Source organism: Neopelma chrysocephalum, unplaced genomic scaffold, assembly GCF_003984885.1.
Source record: "Neopelma chrysocephalum unplaced genomic scaffold, ASM398488v2 Primary Assembly neopelma1_60, whole genome shotgun sequence".
In the NCBI taxonomy this organism is placed as follows: domain Eukaryota; kingdom Metazoa; phylum Chordata; class Aves; order Passeriformes; family Pipridae; genus Neopelma; species Neopelma chrysocephalum.
Genome location: NW_020897715.1, coordinates 12047333 through 12067952, shown reverse-complemented (window position 1 = coordinate 12067952; position 20620 = coordinate 12047333). Strand labels below are relative to the sequence as shown.

Below are 20620 nucleotides of genomic sequence, written 5' to 3'. Positions count from 1 at the left end.
ATTCCTTCAGGGAGAAAGGCTTGTAAAATGCCTGCATTTCAGAGAGACAGAGAAATACTACCTTTGATCCAACCTCTATTGTCAGTCCTGCTCAGTCCTTCTGATTCACCCCTGCTCCTGCCCTGTGCATGGGCATATTGACAGATGAGGGAAGCTGGCAGATGTGAATGTTTCCTTGGGATGAGCACTGATGCACTGTTTCTCAGTGTCAACCAGAAAGGCCACTTATACCTAATAAAAGAGCAACTGTGTGGACATGAACACACACGCAGACAAAAAGTCCGTGAGTATTCACTTACTTTTACAAATGAGTTTGCTCCGGCTGTAGTCACGCCCTTTGTGTGTTTGCTTTGTGCAAACATTCAAGAAAGGCAGGCTTTGCTCTAGTCAAAGCAAACGGCCCGCTTGAAAAATCACATGTTCATATACTTTCAGGTACTGAACTATCAGCTCACACACGTACTTACCGTGTAAGTGGTAAGTGCTGTGACAGACAGCTTTCTGCACGTGCTTCTTACCTTCCTTTGTGCAGGCAAAGGAATCAGCCCAGGAGCTGCCCTGACCTTCTCCAAATGGTGATGGACATACATATAAGACTAGCTTAAGGAAAAATAGTGAGAGAAAATCATACCGCATCTCTAACTAGAAAGCTATAGAGTGAGTATTAGTAAATATAGTATTGCATCAAAAATGCTTTTTGTTTTCCAGAAGAAGTTACCGTCTTTTATAATTTCATAGTAAAATTTTTCTCTCCTCTAATCCTGAATGTGTCCAAATCACAACGATGTCTTCATCTCTTCTTCCAATTCTTACTTCAGCTCTGTAAGTGGTCTTTACAAAGCAAACCATTTAAGCACATGCATAAGTCCATTTCTGTTAAGGTAGTAAAGGTTAAAGTTAGGGAAGTAAAGGTTAAATTTTAATTACATGCTTGAATCCCATTGCATTCACACATCTGAAGTTAAGCATGGGCTTAAGTAAATGGTTTGAGGGTTCAATGGTTTAACGTTAATCCAGTCAGGATGCAGAACCAATGCTGTACATCAGTTGTGTGACATGGTCTATTGCATTGCTTGATCCCACCTTTTCACCCCTGCTCCGAATGTCAAGTACTTGAAGCAGATTGTATATGTTTAGTGAGCAGAATTGCCCAAGGTAGATGAAAAAAATAGGCTGCATTGGAAAAAAATTGCAATTTGCAGATGGGCCTTCCAGAAGTGGATAAGGGTTCCTTGAAAATTTCTCTCTACTAATTGTCAGCCCCTATTGCCCTTAGTGCATCCACGTGGAAGTGGATGCAAGGAGCAGGAACAGATCTCTCAGCAGGCTGAGGAGTTTAAAGGAGCTTCAGTCAGAAAGTTTTGTTTTTCAGATGAATATATATTGTCATAGGTACAAAATGACATTTCCTGAAGTGCAGGCCATTCTCATCTCTGTCTCAGAGCATTCCAACATACAATACTATGTGTCTTAATTATGGTGTTTCTGTGTCTAAAAGAGGCTCAGAAATTGCACTTTTCAGAGTTGTCTAATCAAGTTGCTCCACCTTGCTATTAGGCATGAATGGCAGTCAGTGCTCCAGGGAAGCCTGAAATTGAAAGAGCAGCAGGTGGGGAGCAGTGGGTCAGGATGGGTATGCATTTAGGAGAGCTGTGTGGGGAGTCCAGAAGTAGAATAGCGGGAAGTGCTGTAAATTGGATTGAACACGTTGCTAGTGGACAGGGTGAAAGATTATACAGCATTTGTCTGTGTGACCATAATGAGCTTTTTTCCCATAAAAGATTTGGGGAGAAAGTACTTTGTATGAATAGGGTCCCTTTAAGAAGCACTTTTAAAAGAGCTCATTTTCGATTCCAATCATGTATATGCCCCAGCAAGACTGTAGCCAGATGCTTGTAGATCTGAAGAAAACAGTCCAACCCTTTTCCTATCATCTACCGGAGATGACAGACTTTAAAAACTCAATGGCACTTTCGATAACTTCTAACAAGAACTGGGACTTGCCTGGCTCCATTTGTCTGGTCAATGCTGTATTTCTCTGATTTATCCCATGGAGATTTTCAGCAGAACTTTACACTTAGTGTCTAAATTAATGATATTCCTTCCTTTTTGCCGTGACAAAAACCACTCTGCACTATATACATTATGCTAAAGTTTTTGTCATGGACGTAATCTGTAAAAGCTTTTTCAGCTTCATCGTTTTGACAATCTGAATCCATTAAACCCTTCCCAGGGATCACTTTTGTATGGTGTGCATGGGGGAGACTGTTTGCTCACATGGTTTTCCCTTCCTTGAAGCTAGAAAACAGTGATCATCTCCCAGGTTACGTGGTATGTCTTTCCACTGACCTGTCCCCAGGAAAACATATTTTCAGGAAACACAGGCATTTTCTATATAGCTCTCCTAGTAAATAGAGTCTTCTCATTAGTCTAGTACATAACTTTTCTTCAAGGCTCTTTTAGGATGGAGACATGACCTTAGCTCTTAAGCTGTGTCAATTGTTTTGTTGATGTCTCTGTGCAGTAAAAAGCTCTGAATACATAAGACATTTCTCAGTATTTTTCACCATTTCACTTGCACTGAAATGGAAATTGTTGAGTGCTTTGAATAAGGAAACTCTCTAGTTGTTCTCAAATACATGGTTAACTTAAAATCCTCCAGTGAAGGTTTACCACAATGTAGTGATACCTCTGCCAGATACCTTGCACTACTGGGGATTCCAAAGGGTTCTGTTGTGTCTGATTCTGCCACAGTGGCAAGTGATAGATGCTGCTGATAAAAGCTAGAGCTGATAAATGATAGAGTTGATAATGAAAGAAAAAAGATGCTTTATTTTAAAATGCATCCCCTCACAGCATACTTTCTAAGGAAGTTTGTTATTTTAATCTCAGTTTTATGGCAATCAGGAAACTAAGATTTTGTCGTGAAAGCAGATAGGAGCTGGGGGGAAATTGGATCCCACAAAAACTATGTTTGTCTTCAAGGAATGCTTTTTATCTGCCTTTGCTAAAAGGGAACATAGTGTAGAGGTACCTCTTTGCTTCATTCTCAATGAAGTCAGTAGAGCTTCTCATGTCAACCTGGATGATGGGCATGGCCATCAGTCTTTTTTGGGATAACTGACGGTGCAGAATAGCATTGCCTACAGTCAGCTTTAGCATAAAACCAAAATATATCTCAGTAGGCTTCCAAGGGTGTCAAAGCATCTCAGGTTCATTAATTCATTTATCCATGCCACAAACCAAAAGTAAATTTTAAAGTGTTGGGGTTTGAGGTTTTTTTGCCATCTGCTAATAACTTTGCCTTCCTTACTTGTCCAGAGTGTTTCCACAGATACTCATATTTCTCAACCTGACAGCTTTCTGATCCCCAAGACTGAATAGCTGGGTTATCTCAGCTTCCCATCTTACATGAAGTTTATGTCCCTCATTTTAAATAGCAAAAGCACTGTCTGCATGAGCAGACCATTATCCTGGTTGGGTTGTTAAAGTTACTGTAATGCTGACTTTATTTTCTTGTAACAGTTCTGAACAAAATGTTTCCTTTGAAAGGTCTCAGACCTCTATCCTCCCAACTCCTAATCACAGTAATATCCAACCTCAAGGAGTCATTAGTGAAGACTCACAATATCCTGTAACAAGTCAGCTATGAAGAAATTGGCATAGTTTATCTCTTTGATTCATGTTTGTATGAAAATAATGGGTTGCAAAATAAAGCTAGCATTGCTCTCATGCTATACAGTATCCATTGGATTTGAGTCTTTCCTCCCCTACCCACTTGTCTCCCAAACTAACCCTGAATATAGTTCTGCAATTGCATATGAGACAGGGTCCATCTATAAAAGTGACATGTTCTTAGACTATAAGGCCAGTTTATTGTGCTGCTTCTTAAACTGACTCACCTATAAACCTCCTTTTGATCATGGTAAGTTGTTGCATTTTTAGATAACTGGGAAAATGGTGTGATGATTGTATTCAAATCCAACCCATAAGGAAGGGTTTTTGTTTCTGAATTGAATGGATGCAGTGAACTATGTAAACTGAGTTTGGATAAGTTCTTGGAATTGTTTGGGTTTGGTTTTGGTTTTGTCTTTGTGAAATGGACATTTAGCTTTACAGGAAAGCTAATAAGTAGCATAAACTATGGCTCACCACTAAGAGACTTTGTAAAATCTCTGTCTGCTGTTTGGTTTGGCTTCAGCAATCAAAGGGATTGGCTTTTCTTCACTGAAAGGAACATGCAGGTGGCTTTTCAGGTTTCTGTAAGGATTTTTCTTCTCATTTGATGTGATACAGGCTCTAAACTGGGCATGAAAAGATGTGAGTTCATTTTGTAGTTCTCTTTTAGCATTGATCAGCTTCAAGATTAGTTTAGCTTTCTCTTCTTTCCTTTTTTCATTCCATAAAATTGGAATAAGGACAATTACCCCTATAAAGCAAAAAGTGATGTTCAGCTCGTTGGTGGTTTATTTGGATTTTTTTACAAATAAAGCTTCGAGACTATGTACATTGAATTTCACAGCTTTAGGGCATGTTAGTTGCTCTCTGTAGCTGTATAGATATGGATAAGCTGTACTGTTTTGGGGAAAACTGGGAAGTTTGGAAAACGGAAGAAATAATTCAGACATTCAGGAAGCATATCCTACAATTCAGTTATAAGTATTATTTCTACTTGTTGACCAGGTCAGCAAATGAAATTGCCAGGCTGAGATAGCCCAAGATGGTTTGGTTGTTCAGGAGAGGAAGTTCAGGAGTGTAACAGAAGTGTGGCTTTACAGGCTGAGTCCTACTAAAGAAGGTGCTAGCTACTTACAAGTGTGACTTCTTCTATATTATGTCTGACTGGGGCATATACCTTTTCCCTTCAGTTACATTTTGCAATAATTTGATTCAGTCGACTCCCCTGTCTTGTCCTCTATCTATATTATCAAATGGATACTCCAGTTAAGGTGGAAGAGTTGGTAAAAAATGCCATCTAAGCTAGTCTACTGTTGCACAACCTAAACTCCCTTCCTGCAGCATCATGTAGGTGGTGAGGGTCAGGGAGGGAAGCATGTCAAAGTTAAACTGACAAAACTAGAATTCAAGAGGGGAGCTGGTTTGGATATATTAGCAGTAAAACTTAGGATTAGGAACAGGATCCTATAAAATATCATCAGATTTGCTAATAAGAGGGATCAGATTCAATGATAAGAGACTGCATTCTTGACACTTCAGCCGTGCATCCCCATATAAAAGAGCAATGAAAAACTTAGTTCCTCTGAAACTCAGTTGTGTCAGGGCACGCATCACAAAAGTAACAGCATTTCTACAGAGTACACTGTTCTCATACCAAATATGAAATGGAGAGTATTGTTCCCAGAAGCCGTTTTAGTGGATCTTTATAAGGTAGTTTTGACTTATTTTAATAGGCATAAAGTGAGAAGAAACAGGTGAAAAATAAATTCCAAAGTATTGATTATGGCCTCTTAGGAAAAAGCAAGTTGGTTCTCCTTCTGGAAAGCTCAGAAAAAGCACATACTTAACTTGTCTTTGTAGATGCCGAAGGCTTAACACTGCATACAGAAGTACAGCTGCGTAACCCTGGTGACTTCAGTGGGTCTGCAGGGGTTTAAAGGAAAGTGAAATACTTCTGCAATGCTTTTAGTCTTGTTCCAAATGTTGCATACTGTCACAAGAACACAATTCATGTTTGAAGCAGCACAAATTGTAAAAAATGGAGCAGAAACCATATGCTATCTTATCCTTCAAAAGTTTGCTGTTCTTATGTACAGTCTCTGTCAGGTTAAGATTTTCCTACAGGTCTTCGTATAGTCAAGTTCTGATTTCTTTACTGGGTAGGCAGTCAGGAAAACATCCTGACACTTTCTTTAAATGATTGTGACGATGGATTTGACATGCTCACACTCTTCCGTAACGATCTTGCTGCCACTTTGCTTCTGATTTAACAGACACCCTCATATTCTAGTCCTAAACCATACAGCTCTCACCAAAGAGAGCAAGCTGCATTTTTTAAGTTCAATGTAACCTCAGCCTAGGTCTGCTCATACTCTTTGCCCCCCCAGCACCCATGGATGTTGCAGACCCCCACATCCCTGCAGACCCTCCAGTCCCCTTGCAGCTCAGGTTTCACAGTGTCCCCCACCCTAGCTGAGCCTGTTCTCTGAGCGTCGTGGTACTCACAAACCCAGCCAGTGCCCTTTAGTTCTGATCTGCAGTGCCATCAGGGAAAAATGATATATCGGAATACTTATGTCCCAAATTGAATATTAGTCAGACATTAAAATGAAAGAAATATTATGGGGAGTCAGCACGTCTCACTGTGGAAATAAATTACGTAGAGTGGGGTGTCATGGCTCTTGGGACTGCATATAGTCCAAAGACACCATTTAGAGAAGTGATCACAGCACCGCCAGGTTTATCAGATCATGCTGGAGGAACATTAATACCCAGAAAGAAAATCATAATTAGCAATAGAAAGCTCCCAACCAATAACTTAAACTCATTTTCTAGGGTCACTTCCTCACATTAGTAACCTATTTGTATGTATCACTAGATTTTATAGCAATTATCTCCTTATTAATAGTAACTTCACTAATTGCTATTATTAATAAAGATGCATTTAGTTCCTAATACCTTTTTGCTCAGCTTAACATTTTGATTACTGAAGTTGAGTCTGCCTAAATAATTCAGTATTATTTGATTGTATTTTCTTATGCTGTGTAGTCCAGTTTTGGAACTGCTGAATTCAGGACAGATACTTGAGAGGGTGCAGAGAACACTGACCCTGTACTAGAACTGCAAATCTCCAAGCAGGGAAGCAGAAGATATGCTTCACTGCTTATCCAGCTTGCAATAAGGAGAGCACAATTTGATGTGGCTATGGTGTAAGGCAACAGATCTAACTTGTGAGCTGCCAGTTCAACCACACTCCATCAGAACAGAAAATTCACCTACAGGTGTGAGCAGAGACAAGACATAATTTTTAAGGTATGATCCTGAAAGGCAGAACTTTTAGGTATATATCTTTGTGTGTTTAGGTAGATATGTTTTCTGTTTTCTTCTATTTAAGGTTTCAAAGCTAAGTTCCAACATATTGCTACAAATCCCTCAAAGATGTAGTCAGTGGTTAGAGTTACTGAAAGATAAAAGTAGTTCTATTTCAGGCCATCTTTAAGCCAGGGTGCATGCTCAAAATACTACATTTACATTAGAAAACAAGAATCTATTTAACATTTTTCTTCCTCACTTTTGGCTACCTTTGCACTCACCCTGAGCCACTTAAAGCAACTAAAGCTGTAATGCACTGTTGCTTCCTGAGAGCTCTCCTGCTCTTCTTTTAAAGATGTTTTCCTCAGAGGTGGTGCTTCATATAGAGACTTTTCTTGACTGCAGTTCTTAGGGAGCAGGAGACCTCCAAAGGATGTTAATTAGAGTTCAGTTTGCAGATGCAAGAGATTACTTTTCTTGTTTCATCTATCTCATTGTTTTCATTGAGAACAGCTGTTAGGACTTATTTTGGGCTGTTACCTGTGGTATGAGTCAGCTTGATGTCTTTTTGAATTAGCTTACATATACATGAAAGTCCAAATTTTGATTGCATTCATTTCTTTTGTCTTATCAAAACATAATATTATCAAGCCTTCTTGGCAAACAGAGTGTGCTGAAACATCTATTCCATCAAGACTTTTCTTTTGTATTTTCTAGTTAAGGGTCCGTGAAGTTTCTGGTTTATAAAAGCATTTTTATGTGTGTGCATGTGTATCACACATTTAAAGTCTCCTTTTCTCAGAACATATTTCTCAATTTGAAAAAGACAAGACTAAAATTTTAACTATTCTTAATTAAAAAAAAAAATTAAAAGGCTCCTTTGACTAAATTTTCCAGCCCAAATTTAACAATGATACTAAATAATACATTAGTGAAAGAAAATATAACCTTGAGCTGTGTTATAAATCCTCTACAGTATGTGTTGAGGTAAACTGCAAGGCATTGTCTTCAAATTTGAGAGAGGAAACAGTCAGTTGCCTTTTCTATTATCTTGTGCACTGTAGCTTCTAAACATGCTCTGCCTTTGGAAAATGAGTGATGGAAGTATTATTGATAAATATTGATTCAAAATTGTTCTCAAGTCATCATTGCATTCTCTACAGAACAACAATTTGGCTGTTTATTGCATTAAAAAGGGCATGTGCACCTGTAGGTGGGTAGATTTTTTCAAATTCTTTAATGATACAAAGCAAAAATACATATATGTGTACCAATGTATGCAAACGTATGTTAATTCTAATGTAAATAGAAAAACTCCCTGTCATTTCTCAAAGATCATTTTATTTTGATTCTCCAGTATCGTAGATAAAGAGTTGATACATGGCCATATAATTGGTTCTAAAGCTGAATTTGCAGTGTCTTCTTCTATATGAGCTTTCTTCCTCACTGCAATAAGTTTTCAGTTGTAAAACCATCCCTCGGTTCATCGCTTTCCTAGCAGCAGCTCAACCGAGTGATGGTAACTTCCCTCCGTATTATGTAGAGTAGCCAGCCCCTCTCTTCAGTCTGGTATGACTAAATGAGTCCATGAGGACAGGGGCCAGGCTGTGGAGCTTCCTCCTCTAGGAGGCACACAGAGGTAAAGATGCAGAGGAAGAAAAGGAATCTGCCCAGTTAATCCTTTGCAAAGACTTGCTTGATATCAAAGGGAGCAGAATTAGGCCTCTGCAGAGGTCAAGATCCACAGAACTGCTTTTCTCTGATGGGCCTTTTAGACCACTTCTGTGCTGTGACACACTGCTTGAGTAGGTGTCATTATCAGTCCCTAAGCAGACACCATTGTGCAGTGAAGCCTGTTAATACAGGTGACTGAAATTCCAGATATTTTGACTGCTAAAGGAGGTGGCCACCTCAAGTAGCATGACCACAGGAAAAAAAAAAAAAGGAAAGGGAGAACTCGAGGATCATTTTCCTCTCTGTGTTGCCATGTCACTTTTCCTGATGTGGCCCTTACCTCGTGTGTGACATCTGTGGCTAAGGCGTTGTCATATTTCTGGTATGCTAACATAACATCTGACTGCCTTCCTCTGCATTCTTGTAATTAACTCCTAATATTAAAGCACTTTCCATCTCTGGATTCCTCAGCAAGCTGATTGAAAGGTGATTTAATTGCACAGCATTGCCAAGAAACATGTTAGGTGATTGCTGGCTGTAGTAAGAAGTAATGTGAAGGTAATAGGAGATATCACAGGGACTAAGATTCTGCTGGCCATTAGCAGAGGTGACTTCAAAAGGCAAATGATAATTAGTATAGATTTCACTGAAACAAGTTTCCATCTGCTGCTAGTCACTGGATTTTGAGCTGCTCTCCTATTAAGGATTTGCATGTAGGTTGCTGGGTTCTCAGTGGAAAGGACACTTAGGGGAAAAGGGTATAAATCAACAAATAACTGTGTAACCTGCAGAAATATAAATCTATGTAGATTAATCCGTGTTTCCTAAATTGCATACTAGATTGTAATTCAATCAAAGGGTAGGGGTCTTGTGACGTTTATGAACATTTATGGATAGTATGAGCGCTCAGATTAAATGTCAAACCTGGTATTCAGTTTAGAATCATGTATTATTGTTATTCATTAATATATAAAAACAACAATTATATCCACCAAAATCCTCAATTTAATTTTGCTGTAATCTGTCTCGGCTGTGTCAGAAATGCAGCGCAGCCTCTTTGCCCCCTCAGATCATTTAAAGGGCTCCACTGAATTTCAGTTGAGTCTGCTCTTTCACTGCATTTCCCCAGAATGGCACTGGCTCCATTTGACCCCCTCTGAACTGCAGAATTCTCTAGTAAATTATTTTCTTTATCTTCCACTGGGATTAAATTTTAGTTTAGATAGCAGGTGTAGTGCATTCAGAATGGGAGGGGAAACAAGACTGCATCTTAGATCCAATTCACTGAGTAGATTACATATGATAAAGCTGTGCCCTTCACTGGTTTATGTCAGTAAAGGGTGAAAATGTTTCCAGGCAGACCAGTCATTTTAGGATTATCTGAATCTGTTGTCAGTCCTTCAATCCTGCTTCTTCCCAGCCTGGGGCTGAAGGAATGCTCACCTTGGCAGTGCAGTATATCAGAGAGACCCTAAATCACTTTGCAAAAATGGAGCAGAATTGCACGTGAAGCAGGTTAACTCAAGCCATTTAGTGAATAAATTCTAAGAAGCAACTGAATGCCAATTGCAAAAATGTTTTTGACACCTCAGATATTAATTTTGTTGAAAGGAGGTAATGCTTAAGCTAACAAAGTAAAATATTCTCAAGTCCCTGCATGGTTTACAGCCCAAATTTCACTGACTTCCAGTGGACTTTGACTTGAATACCTCAGTCACTTTTGAAAATTGTAGTTAGCCTCATAAATCTATTATCTGCTTATATAATGTAACTCATGCCACTGGCTTTCACCCTCTCAACTCCCCATAAATAGAAATTCTTCAGTGTTTAGGAACCTTATTCTCATTAAACTCAGGGGGGACTAGATTCCTAAATAGCCTTAACATTCAGACCTTGCTTGTCTTTTAGTCTTTGTGATTTAAATAAAATTTATTCATGTAGCAAAGAAAGAGAAAGTGAGCAGAATCTGGCCACGATAAAGCCAAGGACAGGCTTAGGATTAGCCCTTGGTTATTCTGTCCAATGGCCAAAACAGCTTCTAAGTAATAATGATTAATTAACACTTGGAATTCAATATAGAAAAGATCAGTGGATTCCATTTGTCCATTCCACCAAACAGAGCCATACTGGGTTGAAAACAAACGACATAAATTGAGACAGGTTACTATTCTGCTTCTAGCAGAGCGACCTGGAGAAAACAGTGAGCTTTCTTAGACTTCATTTTCTTATGTTGTTATATAATAATATATCTTGAAGAAATCTACTGTGTTAATCTAATGTAATTAGGTTAAATGTCTCTAGTGACCAACAGTGCCATATCATAAAATGTTTCACCCCAGCATTTTAATGGTTCAGGTTCTGCTCATGGTTTCAATTAAGTTAGCATGATTGCACAGGGCAGTGACAACAGGATTTGGCCCACTTCTCTCCCGCAAACGTGTTCTGCAGTTATCTAACCTGGAATGAATCATAGCTTCCTCAGACACGTCTTGTTTTTCCAGTACTTTACAGGGCAAGTTTTGTTTTCATATATTTTCTTTTGAACAAAACTGGTAATCAAATGTCCAGACCAATTGCAATAATTTTAAAAATTACGGTGTTTCAGTTCTGGTGATTTGCCAGATCCTGGTTTGCACCTTCTAGTATATTGTGCCTGTCTAAAATTACCCTACGGTTTTAATGAGGCACGACAATCTCGTTCACTTCTTACAGCAAATTTGGTGGTAATGTTGGTTTAAGTCATTACTCAGCACCTCCAGAATCTCAGGCTGTAATTTGTAGAATTCTTTGGCATCCATGTTGTCAAAGTTGCTTGACGTTTTCCCTTAAGAGACCTTGTTTTATGTTGCTTATAACAGAGCCAAACACTAACCACTCAGCCTAAAATTTTCCATTCTCTGAGGTTTATTTCCCATACTGGATGCCTCCCACTTTTTTTTCTTTTACTTTTTTTTTTACCTTCTTTTTTTTTTTTTAAACTCTGGGACTCCAAGGCACATTCTTTGGCTCAGACCTCTTGTCTCAGGTTCTTCCTTGGTTTGCAGCTTGCTGTCCCATCTGCCCAGAACCTTGAAAGAAATACTACCCAACTACAGCCACTAACAGTCCTTCACGTACCATTTATTGCAGATGAGCCTATGGGCTTCCATAGGATTAAATCTTCAGGAGCAATGTAAAGGAGAATAAGGGATACATGCTTAGCAATGGAGATTTTTTTCCACAAGGAGAACTTCCCCCTTAAAGTTCATTAGAATAATGGATTCTTGAAAGTAAGACCTTCTCTCCACCAGCCTGATCTTGCCCTTCCTTTCATTTTATGTCATTTCAGCTTTTCAATCTGGGCAGAATCCATCCTGTTATCTATCTCATGCAAGTCTTCCTTACATGTGGGAGCAGTCAGCTTCTTTGAAGAGAAATTTACTGTTAAACAGGGCCTCTCTGGGTGGCCTATCAGAAGGATGCTGTAAGCATCTTGTTTCCTGCTCTACAGCTTTTATGATTCTCTCTGCTCTTTCCTCTACTTCCTCCACCTCCCTTGCCGATGACCAACCACTAGATATGCAAAAATGCTTTCTCTCACACTCTGCTCTACCAGGACCATAAGTCCCACAAATAGTTGCTACAACTCTGAACAAAATTTCTGCCTGCCTTTCCTCTCTCTCTGCTGTGAGAGCTCCTCTCTTTTCCTTCACTGTCTCAAGTCATGTTTGTATTTCTCTACCTCTCCCTGTAACTAGACAGGAAACAGTAGTTGAGGGCCATGTCTTAAGTACTGTAGCACAGACATGGGTCTCATGGTCTTTGTCCACTGTGCTCCTCATTCCCTGATAGCAACCTTATGGAGAGCTCTGTCTGGTCTGTCGACCAAAATTTTTTTTCAGTTTGGTGAAGGGAAGCGGGGACAGGACTGATTTGTAGCTTTGAACATTTGGGGAGCATCTGCCTTTGTTTTATGTGTCCAACAGGAGTATATCTTCTTGTTACAATTCAGAGCATCAGGCTTTGATTAATATTGTTTATTGCTTCATCCCAGGTTAATATGTTTTGGAAATAAATATGGAAATAAATATATTGACAATAAAGCTTAGATACTCCATAGCAGACCTGTAGTCTACCAAAAGTTTGCAATCCTTTAGCCATTCCACTTTCATGCAGTCATTTTTTTCTTAGGGGTCTCAGGGTAACAAATCAATCAAATCCAAAAGGTACTATGTTGACAGAAGGAACTAAGACAACACAATTTTTCTGTGCAGCTATCAACTGTAATGTAAGCATTCTCAGCCCTAATAATAAGCCTAACCCCTCTTCTGTGAAGGTCAGGATCGAGAAGGCAAGTTCTGTTTCAGAATCCTGTATATCTGGCATGACTGGTAAGAAGGATGCCATTCAAGTCTGGCAGTGTTTTTGTGATAAGAGCATTTGTCCGTAGGAGCCACAAGCCTATTTCACGGAGACTGTTGAAAGGCCACCAGAGAATATTTAGTCTTTGCTGGCTTGGAATTATCCCAGGACTGAAAGGCTCCCAAGCCACTACCTGTTTTCTCAGCTACGTAGTTCTGGGATCAGATAGTTTAAAGCCTCCAAGATCTATGCAGTTTGTGAATTTAAAACACCATTTGCTTTTTTTTACCTCTTCTGTGGGAATTGCCACCATCTGTAAGTCTCCTCAATCCCTGTTCTATATTGGTATAATTTAGTGTGTTTATTGTAACTTGATTTCCTTTTTTCTTTCTCCCTTTTCTTCTCAGATCACTCACAATCAGTTTGTGGCCTTTCTCTGAAGGAACCTTTTCTGTCTCTTGAGTAAGTATTTATGCCAACCATTTTATACTTTTCATTGGTATGAGTTGTGAAGTTCCATCAAAGTTGGCTCAGGGCCCTTGTAAACTTTTCTGTTGCTCCCCATGGCCACAGGACTCAATATTGAGTTTTTCTTCTAATGCAGTCCAAGATTTTGATGCAGTGTCACCTAATGGGACTCAGATTTTAGTTCAGTGACATTGTGTGATTGATTGATCTGGAATTTATATGTGCATTTCTGGATGACAATATGGACCGTGTCTGTTTATACGTGGGAATATACTTGTTCTGGTGGCCATTATGCTGTTGTGCTCTAATTCAAAATAAAACAGTATTCCATGCTGTGCAAGTGCACAACAAGGACAAAAAATGGTCAGCTAGCATTGCTACCTGTCCTTGATGAAATGTGACCTTGTGGCATGGGACTCTTCTTTACCCAGTCCTGAGTGCTCTCTGACCTGCTCTTCTTATCTGGGTAGATTAAATATGCTGTATTTTCTTTGACACCTAACCGTATCAGGATTAAAAATCTATTAGTGGTTTCTTTGGAAGATGTTACATAGGGTTCTCTTCTCATCTGGTCTCTCCTTCACTTGAGTTTGTGTGGTGCTATATAGGTTGTTGATTTGGTGACCTTTACAAGTGAAGAAAATACTATATTTATTCAGATGATTGCGTTTTTAAGACCCAGAACAGGAAGAATGAATTATTTCATAGTTTAAGTTTTGTTTTTTCCTTTTTTGGGGAATAAGGAGCGTTTGGGAGTGTTTGTTTGTTATCATTTGAGTTTTAATTTTGTCAGGTTCTGACACATGATGGTTTTGCGCATTTGGAACAAAAACTCACATTTTTCTGGGATTTCTTCATACATATTGGCAGTGAAATCTAGTGCTTTTAAAACAATGACTCTTCTTGTTGCAATATAAAGGGAAATATAGCACTACCACTTCATAATATTTACCATAGTTAAGTAAAGACAGACCAAAGGTTTTCAAATGTCCACCAGCATTTAAAGCCACTGTTTTGGGATGTCCAAGGTGAAGCTATTTAGTGAATGCCAAAAATAATGAGGGCTTTTAAATTGGTTTAGAACTCCACGTCCAAATATGCCTAGACTTTGTGCTACTTTAGATCTCCATTTTGCAATTTAAATTCATGTCTCCTACCTGTTCAGAGAGGAAAGTAGATGATTGTAAAAGTGCTGCCTGGAATTTAAAAAAAAAAAAAAAGGCAGCATAGCACAGTAAGAAAAATAGCTCTTTCATATTTGGGGGAGAAAGTCAACATGCAAATCCGTAAATTTAATTTTGAGTAGTGTTTTGATTGTTGGAATTTCTTCAAAGAGATGCTGAAGAGCAAATGGACCTTCATAATTTTTTCAGGTGCATACTGAAACAATGAAAGAGCTTTCTTTTCCTGATTGTAGACCTAAAATATGTGACGTTAACAGTTAAAATTGACCCACTACTTTTGTGGTGTAGAAAGAAATGGCACAGTGCCTTCTACCCTGCCCTGTGGGCAGAAAGATGAGATATGCTGCAGTGGCTGCAAAAGGTGGTATGACAATGCCAGCTCGCAAGGAGATGTATTTGAGCTGACCTATCATGCCTATGGTGTCCCCATATTTCTTTCCTTTCCCCTTTGCCTTTCATTATAAGGTGTCCCAAATCTGTAATTTACAATGTGCTGTTCCAGTTTTGTTCTGATATGTTTGCTACAAATAAGTAGGAGTCTATGTGTGTCCATAGCTCCCTGTGGCGGTGTCAGGCCTATGAGATGAGGGGAGCAGAGGCACCCACAGAATGTAACATGGCTTATGTCTAATGTGACATTTATTTGACTCAGAAAGGCAATTGATTAAAGGCCCATCAGACCTTTGCCATCATGTATTATGTATTTATCCAGCAGGGGCGGTTTATAACAGCCCCTGACAAATCCCATTATTTTTGTTGCAGAACTTCATAATATCAATAAAAAGCATTAATGATACTCAGGGACGTGAAGCGTTAACACTGCTGGTGTAACACTTCCTGCAGCAGTGGCAAAGCCATTTGTCTTTGGCAGAGAACATGTGCCTTCAACATTTGCACAAAGGCACCAGTTTATCATTGTTCTACCACTGCAGGGCAAGGCAGTTTATGTGGAAGCAGCAAGCTAGCTTCATGGTAGGCAGGCATGTGGAAACCCAGAGCCGAAATCCCTCTTCAGCAGTGCTTTGCTGTGTGACCATGCATAAGTTGTTTCCCGTCTGTCTGCCTTTATTTCTTGACATGTAAAACGAGTCACATGCTCTCTTGCTTCCTTAAGTCAGGCTTATTCCGCAGCCAGGAAGGTGCTCCTCCATTCCCAAATTAGCAAGCTCCATAGGAGCCCTACTATATTTCAGGCGTGTGCGTAGAATTTGTCTTGTTTGTACTGGTTCTCTCCTTTCTCTCTGGAAGTCAGGTCCTTCAGGCCACTGTTAATCTGGGCTCTTTTCAGCAACAGAAAAAGTATAATTGGGACATTTTTACATTAGAAATTGTAATGGTACCTCTCAAGCATGTTTCTGTTCTAGAGATAACAGATTTGTTCTGCCCTCTGCCTCAGTGTCTAGCACCTGGGCTCTCTTTTCATATGCCTACCCATAATTTGTTGATGATTTAGTCTTCATCCTCCTCCCCAAGCTTACACAAGTCTGATTATGGCACCAGGGTTTTGGAGGTGGAAGGATTTCATGGATCTCTCCCCCAAACTATATTCCCACTTAAGAGGAATACAATTAATCTCTGCTCCACTCAAATGTCCTCAGGACTTTGAGAGAAGCAGGTGTATTCTTCATCAAAAATTATCCTTTTCATGGAAGAAGTCTTCCAACCAGTCTTGAGCCTTTCACTCATAACGTCAACAGCGTGTAGTAGTATCAACAGTGCTTTACAGTAGGATAAATAGCTACAGTAGGATACTTCTTTTAATTCCAGAGCACTATCCATTCAGATGGAACCCATACAATATTGAAGAGTTATCTGCTGTTAGCTTTGGTAAGTGCAAATCAGAAGTGCACCAGAGTGATCCAGATACAAGGAAGTTGCAGGACATGTTAACCTAATTCCATGAACATCTGTCCATTGTTTTGAAATACATTTCTGATATAACTGAATTGTACTGAGCTCCAGCATCATTCCTATCAGATTCAGCACTGACTGATTCTAATTCTTGTTATTTGACATCCTAGTTTAAAAAGAAGAGGGGGGAGGGGGAAGAAGGAAAAAAGTGCAAAAAGTGCCATTTATTCTCCAGCTTCATGAAGACGTATTTGGTCAAGTAATGATGACCTAAGGGAAGCTGAGCAGTATCTTACTGATCTCATCATAGTTATGAGAACCATCCATCATATGGTCAGTGATTTGTATGTCAAAAGACACCCAGCAGTATTCCAGCCTGCCAGTTGCCAGTTTCTGAGAATATGTATTCACTTTTTCAGGCATGATGATCCTCAAATAGTCTTTGATATCTATGTATATGTCCCTGCTGTTGGTATTTGTTCGCCACCAAACTGTCATCTGTTACCACTCTGAACCATCATCATGAAATAGCAACTAATTAGCACCCTCTGAATCCCTTTATTTGGTTCATGTGCTTAGTGCTGTTTGGCAGATGAGGAACAACAACAGTGATTGCTACATCAGGAACAGGGAGGAGGCATCTTTTCTCAGGTTTCTTAAGAAGCTCTCCCCTTACTTCAGAAGAGGATAATAACCTCCAGGTCAAGCTTATTCATAAATCAGAAATGAACATTTGCAAAATGCCAAAAAAAGTCTACATGTAATAAGCCTTATGTTTACAACAGCTTTCAAGAGTTAGCATTTTTCAAGAATTATCATAATTAATGTAATAAACAGACATGCAAATTATCCAGAAGAATCAGTTTATCTGCTGCTGAAAATAAGGAGGTTTTGGAAGGGAATGGTCACCTACACAGCAATCTGAGACAGGAATGGAATATTATTTCCCCAGCTTTTACGTGTTTCCTGAAGGAAGGGAATGTTCCAAAAAAGAAAACAACATGGGCAGAGGCACTTTATTTGGCATTTGCAAATGAGAGAACTGGTGAAACAGCCTCGAAATGGCAGTGGAGCTGAAATTCTACTCTGATGTGTTTATAGAAATCACACTGTATATCTGGGAGTACACCTTGGGATGAATGTTCTTGAACAACTGCCACAACTTTATTGTTTATCTGAAGACAGAGCCATCAAATAGAATTAAGCAATAGATGTACATAGAAAAAAATCCCCTCCTTATTTAAAACAAATCTGATAATATTCATGGGTTTGTTCTAAAACATCTGCGATAAAAATAGACCCAGTATCCATAGGGTCTGTGGATACAGAGACATAGCCAAGTTAAAAAAAAGGGACAAAATTTGGTACCAATTTTTCATTCAAGCATTAATTTAAGTGTTGACGTTCAAATTGTTTAACAAGTAATAATGGCTGCACATAGCTGTGAACTTCATGTGTGGATTACAACAGAGGCATGTCTGCAACCTGCTTTCTAATTGCAATGCCTACAATACATCCACTGAAGCTGGATGAGATTGAATTTAAGATTGGCCAGCATGACAGCTGAAAATGTCAGACCTTTCTGCCATTATGCATACTAGCAGTCTCTTTGTTCTGGGTTATTTTTCACTTACTTAGTGTAATATTATGTACTGATTGTTAGCTTTTTTGGAAATATTACAGATTACGGCGGAAAAAAAATGGGTTTTAACTAGACAGTTGTAGGAGCATAATATTTTAGATTTAGCTAGAAAAAAGAAGGGGACAGAAAGAAAATGCAATTGTTTCAAAGTGCTTTTACCCCACACTGGCATAATTTAATATATTTGGATGGAAAAGATCACCTTTCTGAATCAGTGGCAGCATTTCCTACAGCAGTTTGAATACCAACCATCAAAATATTAAGACAGATGAGTTTGTTAGGTTGAAATCACTGTGCAAAATGGTAACAACTACAGAGTGTGGCAGAGTTTTTCAGAATATTCCCTTTGCAGTTCTGGTAAATTATCTTCCTACTTTGGCAAGCACATTGCTGTTCCACAGTTACATCACCAAATGTCTCTCTGTCTTTTCTGAAATGTATTGTTTAGTCCTTCTCCTAGAGCAGAAATCCTCTTTGATGCACCCTGCTTTAGCATCATGTTGTCCGTCTCTCTCCATAAAATGTACACACCAGATATAAGATAAAAATGGTACCAAGAACAAGTTGTGGTGGAGGAGTGGTTACTATAAAACGCAGTATCCAGAAATACATGGTTTCCTAAAAGTCACCTCCTGATCAAGGCACCATAGATTTGACTATTGAAACGGGCACCAAAATATGAATAGTCACGGAGGTCTACACGCCCGACCATGTGTCCATATTCATGCTGAATGTCCTATGTGTGAGACACAATGATTGAAAATGAGCTTGAAAGAGTATCTCCTCCATCTCCTTTTCCTTTCCACCTCTCCCACTTAAAAAAGAAGTGAAAGTCATCTGCCATGTAGTTCATTTGTGTGCCATTACTATGTAACATGTCAAAACACTTGTGAGTCTTCAGACCATGCTTCATGAAGGCTGTTTTACCTCTTGGTGGGAATGGGAACTCTTAGACATAAAAGATTCACAGTGTATTAAGAAATAATGTTTCCTGCCTCCGAAGTTCACTGCTGCTGCTTTCCATCATTTTGGATAATATCATGCTGAATATGGTTCACAAATTCAACCCCCCAGGTAATATTTTCATTTCATATGTTTGCATGCCCAAGATATTAGATTTTTGCACATCACTGAAAGGAAATGCTTTTGGATTTGAATAGATCTCACTCTCTCCCATTCCATCATACTGAGTTTTAAGTTTAATAGAATATCTGTATCAGTTTTCTGAATGCTGTTTTCTAATGTTTTAGCTTCTTAAGCATACTCTAAACAGCTTGATTTTTCAGGGACAAAATTGGAATCCCAACTTCAAATAGGATACAATTTAGAAGTATTCATGCTTCACTCAATCACCAAAGTAAGGATCAATTGCAACATTTGGATCTGGATGTGTATTTAAATTTCATATTTTTCTATGTTCACTTATCCTGGATGTCTGTAAAAGGGATTAATTGCATTTCACTTTTTGTAGTAAATCCACTTTTGCATGAAAGACAAAAAATAATGTGTTACATTCTGGATGCTCTGCAATATGTATTGAAGGTTGTGAAGGAAACTTACTATGTGTCATCAGCATATAACCAACCCCAAAGAATGAAATGTTTCAGACACTGGTTTTCAATTTTTACACTTAAAAAATCCTTCAAGTTTTGGGTTTTAGGGCAAATTTCTTGTGTGAATGTCCACATATACTTAGCACAGTCTAGTCACAACATTAAATAATTCAATTTTGCTACAGAAGGCTAAAACAAAGATACAGCTTTTCTTTCAGTAAACTTTAATGGAAAGGTAACAATTTAAGTCACTGAGGACTGAGGCATACCTTGGGGAAGATTGTCAAAAGTCCTATGTTTTTTCTTAGCTTGTTGAAAATAGATTGGCAGATCATTTATTTTGGAGGCTGCAAATTAATCTCACACTGATACCTTCTACTGTGATTTCTGTGGCACTGTCTTCACCTTCTATCCTGACGTGGCTGTGCTTTGATGCACGTCATCCTGGTACATACAGTGTGCCAGGGCAACACTGTCACCTTGCTAAGGGTCAGCCCAGTTTTTCCTATTGAAGAAATTCACAATATGTCATAGTCTGACTAGATGAAGAAAAGCATGTAGTGTGTTCAGGGAGAAGCAATGCTTTTGTAAGTGCTTCTGTTCACCAAGTATTTCTCCTCCACACCGTATCCAGCAGCATTTTGTTGGGAGGCAGGGTCCAGCATTCAAAGGAGATCTAAGGTATTCAGCAAACAGATTTTGTAGATGAATGGCCATCCTGTTCTGAGAGTAAGAATATTTTAAAAGCATAAAACTGAACTAGATATTTAATTCAGCTGTATAAGTAAACTGCTGAGTGAGTTGTAGGATCTGTGAACTTCCCAAAGAAAAGAACCATAGAAATAATATTGAAACATTACAGATGAATGAGGCCTAAATATTGCTAATGAGCAATTTATTGAAGTTAATTGATCCCT

The 20620-nt window shown here is 38.9% G+C and overlaps 1 protein-coding gene across 16 annotated transcripts in view; it reads left to right on the top strand.

Annotated features, from left to right (window-relative positions):
* ZBTB20 (zinc finger and BTB domain containing 20) overlaps positions 1 to 20620 on the top strand; it is a 503503-nt gene that overhangs the window by 348655 nt on the left and 134228 nt on the right. For 15 of the 16 annotated variants that reach the window (XM_027681156.1, XM_027681153.1, XM_027681152.1 and 12 more), the window contains one exon: positions 13413 to 13467. The exons of the other annotated variant lie outside the window; for it this stretch is intronic. The gene's annotated coding sequence lies outside the window, so the exon portion shown is untranslated. The remainder of the gene's footprint in view (positions 1 to 13412; positions 13468 to 20620) is intronic. 16 annotated transcript variants of the gene reach the window in all.